The sequence below is a fragment of the Falco naumanni genome, chromosome Z, assembly GCF_017639655.2.
Source record: "Falco naumanni isolate bFalNau1 chromosome Z, bFalNau1.pat, whole genome shotgun sequence".
NCBI classification, from domain to species: Eukaryota; Metazoa; Chordata; class Aves; order Falconiformes; family Falconidae; genus Falco; species Falco naumanni.
Genome location: NC_054080.1, coordinates 63,456,837 through 63,462,836, shown reverse-complemented (window position 1 = coordinate 63,462,836; position 6,000 = coordinate 63,456,837). Strand labels below are relative to the sequence as shown.

The window sequence follows — 6,000 nt, the reverse complement described above, 5'->3', positions numbered from 1 at the left end:
GCAGCAGCTGCCCACACAGGTCCCCAGGTTTACTTAACCCCCCTCCCCACCTCATTCAGAGCTTCCTCTCTGTTCCTCCAGCCTGCTAAAACAGGGGCTACTGACGGCAGCGCGGCCAGTATGTGACTGCTTGCTGCGCTCGGTCTCTCTGACGTCGCTGGCCCCGCTCCGTGCACGCTCTCTGGGCCTGGGCTTGTTCCTCGGGCCTGGAGGAAGTTATTTCGTGTCCCGATTTCTACGGCAAAGCGTCCATTCCGTTCCCCCTAACTCCCTGCCGCGCCTCCCCACCCCTGTCGCAGGCCGCCGCCGGGGCTGACCCCACCCCGGCTCCGGCTCTGCCAGTCAGGAGACGGGAGGACGTGCCACCCCCGGGCCTCGGCACGGCGCGGCTGGCGCGGCCGCTGCCCTCCCGCCCGGCGGCAGCAGGGCTGGCCCCGCAGCCGGCGATGGGCCCGGCCTTCCGCGGGGACGCGGCGCGCAGCGGCGGCCTGCGAGGACCGGCCTGCCCGGGGAGGACTTCTGCGGCCGGCCCGGCGCCGCGCTAGCGGAGCGCTTTCCGCCGCCGTTTGTCTCCCGTCTCTTCCCGTTCGCAGGAGCAGCTGCTGCTGCTGCGCAACCCCTTCCCCACCCGACCGCTCGCCCCAGTGGCGTCGCCGCCTCCTCTCAGCCTCGCGCGGCGCGGCCCGGTAAGATGAGCGGGGCCGGCGCCGGGGGCGGGGGGGCGGGGGGAGCCGCCGCCGCCTGTTGGGCCGAGCGGCGTCCCGGGCTGGGGCTCGCCGGGCAGCGGGGGGCGTTGGGGGCCGTCGGGGGCGCGGGGCGAGCGCCGTGAGGTGCGGACACCTGCGCGGGGCTGGGTGGGCGGCGGGGCTGCCCGTCCCGGGGCGAGCCGGGCGCCTGCCTGAGGGGGCGCCGGAGCGCGGCAGCGACAGCCCCGACTTCTCCTCAGAGTTAACTTAGCGGTGCCGCCGCCGGCTGTCAGCACCCGCAACGCCCGGGAGCCCAGCGGCGTGCGGAGCTTCCCGCGCCGCTCGGGGGGCGGCTGCCGGGCCCGCCGCGGCCCTCCCGACCAGCCGGGGGGCGGTTCGTGCCCGGCCGCCGAACGGGCTCGCAGCCGCGCCGCTGCCCCGCGGCGGGGCCTGGCGGGCGCTGGGGCTGTCCGGGCCGCCTTTTGCCGCCAGGAGCGAGCGTTACGCTGGGAGGCGGCACGGTGTTCCTGCTCGTTTCGTCTTTTGTGCAACAGCTGGTGTTCGTACGTGCAGCAGCGTGGCCAGTAGTGGTCTGCGGGGTCTCATGGAAGAGGCGACACGCCAGTCCGTGGTTTTCCGTTGACCTGCTAGATCTGTTCCCAAAGCGATTTAAGCAGTCCACGTTCTCTTGCTGAAGTCAACAGGTCTACCTGCAGCATGCACTAGGAGTTTTTTTAGCAAGTGATACTTTGCCAGTAACATTCTTTCCCATTTTTCTGTTAACTGTCTTTTAATTACATGGGCCACTCTTGCTGTAAGAGAAGGAGTGCCACACCCGGGCCACCCTCTGTCATCAACCAGAGGTCGCGAGTATGGAAGCTGATGACACAACAGTGGCTGAACTGGTAGAAATGTTGATCATTGAGCAGAAGCCACTACAGGAGGAGATGGCACAGCTCTTCGCTCATCTTACTGCTTTGCTTCTCTGGCAGCCTGGAAGCAGTTCTTTAAACTTTCTTTTCTGTCTTCCCATCTAAGTGCTATGTTATTGAGAAACATGGGTTAAGTATGCTTTTAAAAGTGTCTCTTTAAGCAGAAATACTTTGGAGATCAGAAGCTAGCAGCAAGTTTTTATGTCTACCTGAATGCCTTCCATGATTGTTTTTCGCTGTCCAGCAGTGTCAGTTCCTCCTCCCTTTCTGTGAGCAGGAATTTCTGGTATGGACACTTGTTGGATAGGACAGCTCATCTAGCTTCTCTCTGTTATTCTCCTTCAAAGCTGCCACACATCTAATATTTTTTCAAGACTCTGAGTAACTAATGCCCAGGTTTCTGTGCCGTGATTTCTTGCTGCAACCTAACTATTATGTGGTCTTCATGACTGCTGTGTTTTGAAGGGGTCGCAGGTGACTTCTGAACAAAAAGGCATTGAGAACCACTTGTCCTGTTGTACTCATTTTCTTACTTTTATGTATTTGAGGATGAGGAGCAAGCTAGTTGAAAGGAAATTCTAAACCAGCTTTTCAACAGAAATTTAGGGGTTTTTTCACATTGAAAACATGAGAATTTTTTCTTGGGCTTTTACTTCATGTTTTCTAGCAATCTTTTTGAAGAAGAAATGGCCAAAGCTTAATGCATTACACATTTTGGACTGTATAAGAAACTTAGATATAAGTATCAAAGGTGACTTCCTCCTAGTGAGAGATACCAGAAGGGAAAGCGTCCCATTCAAGGAGTGATGAATAAACAGGAAGCTGATCAGCTCTGTACCATTCCTCTGGCTATGTTTGCTGCTTGATCCTTCACCTGTTTTTTGTTGATTTCTTTGTGAACAATTCCACTAACTTTCTGTGGTGTTGCTCATAGGTTTTCCAGATGGAGTGGTACGAGGAGAAAAAATACAGTTCCTGTTTCCTCTTCCCTTAACATATTGATGAGCATGTATGAATCTGAAGATCTTAAGGATCTCATGCTGAAATTACTTAAAAATTGTTTGCTGCTGGGGAGTTATTTAATCTTCCTGTGTTTTTCCTGCCCTTTTAAATGTAAGAAACAACACTTTCAAATGGATCTAGTGAATTTTGTGTTAGTTTCTACCCTAGCAAGGCATTATCTGTTCTTTCCCTTGAAAATGTATAGACTGTCTAGACCACTCAGTGATGGTAAAGCTTCATTTTGAGTTCTACATCCAGATTTGAACACTCCTGTGCAAGAACAGCTGACCCATTTGAAAGAGTTCACAAACTAGCAGTGCAGGTGGTGATAAAGAAAGAATGATCTGTGACAAAAAAAAAAGGAAATAACTGGATTTATTTGGCTCAAAGACAAGTTTGAAGGGGAGCTAATATATAATAAGTGTTTAGAGTTGTAAAATATTCTTGCACAGAAGAAAAGGAGCCATTTTGTTCTCAGTATTCACAGTAAATAAGGGAAATTGCAAGAAAATTCAGGTCAGATGTTAGGGGAAAAGGTAAAATCATAGAAGATAAGAAGGTAATGAAATAGTTTGGGAAGGCTGTGAAATCTTCATCACATCAAAGGTCTGTAAGAGAACGTTAGACAGTTTTCAAGAAAGGGAACTGGGACTGACTTGGGAAGGAAGTCTTAGGACCCCATGCTTCTGGCTTTTATGGGACTGAACCACAGGAAAATATGTGAAGGACATAAAACCAATAGTCACGGAGGAGTATAGGCTTTTAAACACTCGGATATGTCTACTTGCTATTTTGAAGGCAAACATGAGCTCACACAAAGCAACTGATCTGAAAGCAGTGCAGCAACAGCATGGCCCAGTGCCAAGCTGGAAAGGCCCACTGAGAGTGATACTATCTAGCTCCTGAGTGCCAAACTGGAATCTTTTATCTTCATGTTGGTATTGTTTGCTGAAAGACAAAGCAAGGTGAGAACAAGATGTCTTCTAATAGTTTCAGGTGCAAAACAAGACAAATAAAAAACTTAGTAAAATATATCCAAACCACTATGGTTAAACTGTGTTCAACTGTAAAAACACTTGAAAATCTTGTGTTTGTATGCTTTTATTTGAGTTCCAGTTGAAGTTATGTGCAAATCAAAATAAAAATTAATGCTTATGTGACAAATCAGATATATCTCATTTGCTGTTTTCTAGTGTGATACATGTGGAAATGTGTACATCTGTAGTGGGTTTGCATGGCAGAGTTTTGGTAGCAGGGGTGCTATAGGGGTGGCTTCTGTGAGAAGGTGCCAGAAGATTCCCCATGTCCAGTGGGTGGAACCAATGCCAGCCAGCTTCAAGATGGACCCACCACTGGCGAAGGCTAATCCCATCAGTGACAGCAGTAGTGTCTCTGTGATATCATATTAAAGGGGGGGGGGGAGGGGCGGAATCTGTGCCAGCATAAAACAGGAGTGAGACTGTGAGAGCAGCTCTGCAGACCCCCAGGTCAGTGCAGAAGGAGGGCAGGAGGTGCTCCAGGCACCAGAGTGGAGATTCCCCTACAGACCCTGCGGAAGATGACGGTAAGACCGGCTGTCCCCTGCAGCCTGTGGAGGTCTACAGTGGAGCAGATATCCACCTGCAGCCCATGGAGGATCCCATGCTGGAACAGGTGGATGCCCGAAGGAGGCTGTGACCCATGGGAAGCCCGGGGGGGGACACATGTTGGAACAGCCAGTTCCTGCATGACTGCACCCCATGGGAGGAACCCATGCTGGAGCAGTGTGTCAAGAACTGCAGCCCATGGGAAGGACTCACACTGAAGAAGTTCATGAAGAACTGTCTCCCATGGGAGGGACCCCATCCCATGCTGGAGCAGGGGAAAAGTGTGAGGAGGAAGGAGCAACAGAAATAACATGTGATGAACTGACCATAGCCCCCATTCCCTGTCTCCCCTATGCCGCTTCTGGGGAGAAGGTAGAGAAATCAGGAATTAAGTTAAGCCCGAGAAGAAGGGAGGGGTGGGAGGAAGGTGTTTTTTTTTCTAATCTGGGTGGTAATACTTTAAACTAGTTTTCCCAAGTCAGTCTGTTTTGCCTGTGAAGGTAACTGCTGAGTGATCTCTCCATCCTTATCTCAACCCATGAGCCTTTGTTATATTTTCTCTCCACTGTCCAGCTGAGGAGGGGAGTGTTAGAGTGGTTTTGGTGGGCACCCAGCGTGCAGCTAAGGTCAACCCACTGCAGCATCTGTAGAGTTTCTTCTGTCCTCTGTAAGAACTGCAAAAGGCACATACATGCAGAATTTTAATAGATCCACAGGAATTTTCATTTTTAAATTCTGCTAGACCAGAAGGACACTTCAGCCTACTGTAGTAGAGTCTTAAAAAGCATTTGCATATTGAGATACTTTTTCCATATAGTTCACTATCAGCATTCTTTGTTACACAAAAGACAACCTGTGCTGTGTGGGTTATTATATGTATTATATACCCTATATTAATTTCTCTTACGATTTTTTTTTAATTGAAATATATTTTTTTTTTAAAGAGCTTTTATTTTTCATTTTACGGTGGTAAAACAAGTGCTTGCTTGCTAGGTACTGTTTAAGTGAGGGGGATGTTTACATCACTTCAGATGCCGGTGATCCTTGAACAGCCTCTGTTTGCATGACTTGTCTTTTAAATATAGCAGGTGCATTTATCCATCAGTCCTTTATCTGTTGGTTCAGAGGACTCTCACCTATTGTTTTATATGCAGCTCTAGTAAGCATCATCAGCCTCAAATGAAGCAGCTGTTCAACAGATTCAAAAACAGCTTTTTCTAAAACAAGTTAGCAAAGGGGAACAGAATGTATGCAGAGACCATTTGAATACACAGATACAGCAATAAGGTGTGTGAAATGTGTATCACTATCTGTAGTATGTTTCAAGAATGTATTTTAGTAGATGGGGATAGAGCTGTACTCGCAAAGCACGTCTGAGATAGCCTTATGCAGAAAGTCTGTCAGTCCTTCCTGGATGGTCTTACATTTGAGGTTCTTACTGAGCTGTTGTAAGATTAAATGCATTCTAGGAGTGTGTTATGAAATTCTGAGCAATAAATTAATTAGAACAGCTTTAATGTGTTTGAGTGATGCAAATTTGTAACTGATAACCATTTTTTTCAATACCCTGTGAAGTCCAATGCTGTATTTATCACAACAAAGTGATACACACTGCTTTTAAAAATCTTTCAGAGCCTGAATTTACTCTTTTTTAAAGTCATACATAGACAGGTCCAGCATTTTTACACATTGCAATTTCAAAATGGGTCTTGTACAGAAAGTAGCCGCACTGACATAACAAGGTTAATAAAAACTTGAGAGAGATTCTGCTTAAGTCAGGGTATTTGAATCATC

General features: G+C 48.7%; 1 protein-coding gene across 3 annotated transcripts in view; it reads left to right on the top strand.

Moving 5' to 3' along the window:
* The first annotated feature begins 506 nt into the window (after positions 1 to 506).
* Positions 507 to 6,000, top strand: part of RNF180 (ring finger protein 180) — a 78,881-nt gene continuing 73,387 nt past the window's right edge. For all 3 annotated transcript variants that reach the window (XM_040580205.1, XM_040580206.1, XM_040580204.1), the window contains exon 1: positions 507 to 686. The gene's annotated coding sequence lies outside the window, so the exon portion shown is untranslated. The remainder of the gene's footprint in view (positions 687 to 6,000) is intronic.